Source organism: Penaeus monodon, chromosome 27 (assembly GCF_015228065.2).
Source record: "Penaeus monodon isolate SGIC_2016 chromosome 27, NSTDA_Pmon_1, whole genome shotgun sequence".
NCBI lineage: Eukaryota > Metazoa > Arthropoda > Malacostraca > Decapoda > Penaeidae > Penaeus > Penaeus monodon.
In genome coordinates, this window is record NC_051412.1 from 18,732,330 (window position 1) to 18,732,789 (window position 460).

General features: G+C 35.7%; 1 pseudogene; it reads left to right on the top strand.

Annotated features, from left to right (window-relative positions):
- LOC119590441 overlaps positions 1 to 460 on the top strand; it is an 8,500-nt pseudogene that overhangs the window by 7,303 nt on the left and 737 nt on the right.

The window sequence follows — 460 nt, forward strand, 5'->3', positions numbered from 1 at the left end:
GTTCCAAGACTAGATTCCCTTCAATAACTTACTAAAATTAATTTGTGACTTTTGATCTTATATGTCACTTAAATGTTAATATGAGAGAATGACTCTTTGTCGACAACGGATTTATTTGATTCCATTTATGTCTTCCATTCACGTCTGTAAAGGTTTACACAAATCTATTATATTTTTACCGTTCTTTACTTCACTTTCTCTGAATCATACAAAAATAAACGAATTTATTTGTCAAAAACTGAGGAAGCACATCCATGCGATCTGGTGCTTTCAGGTGCGTGAACATTTCCTAGTCGAAGGCCACGCCCTGCACAGGAGCCGTATATAAAGGGTTTCCATTAACGACAGTCAGCAGACACGTCGTCCTCAGTGAGCTAAGAAGAGGTCCAACCATGAAAAAAACATGAGAAAACGAAGAACTTATCATTATTTATTGTACATATTCCTATATAGAAACATG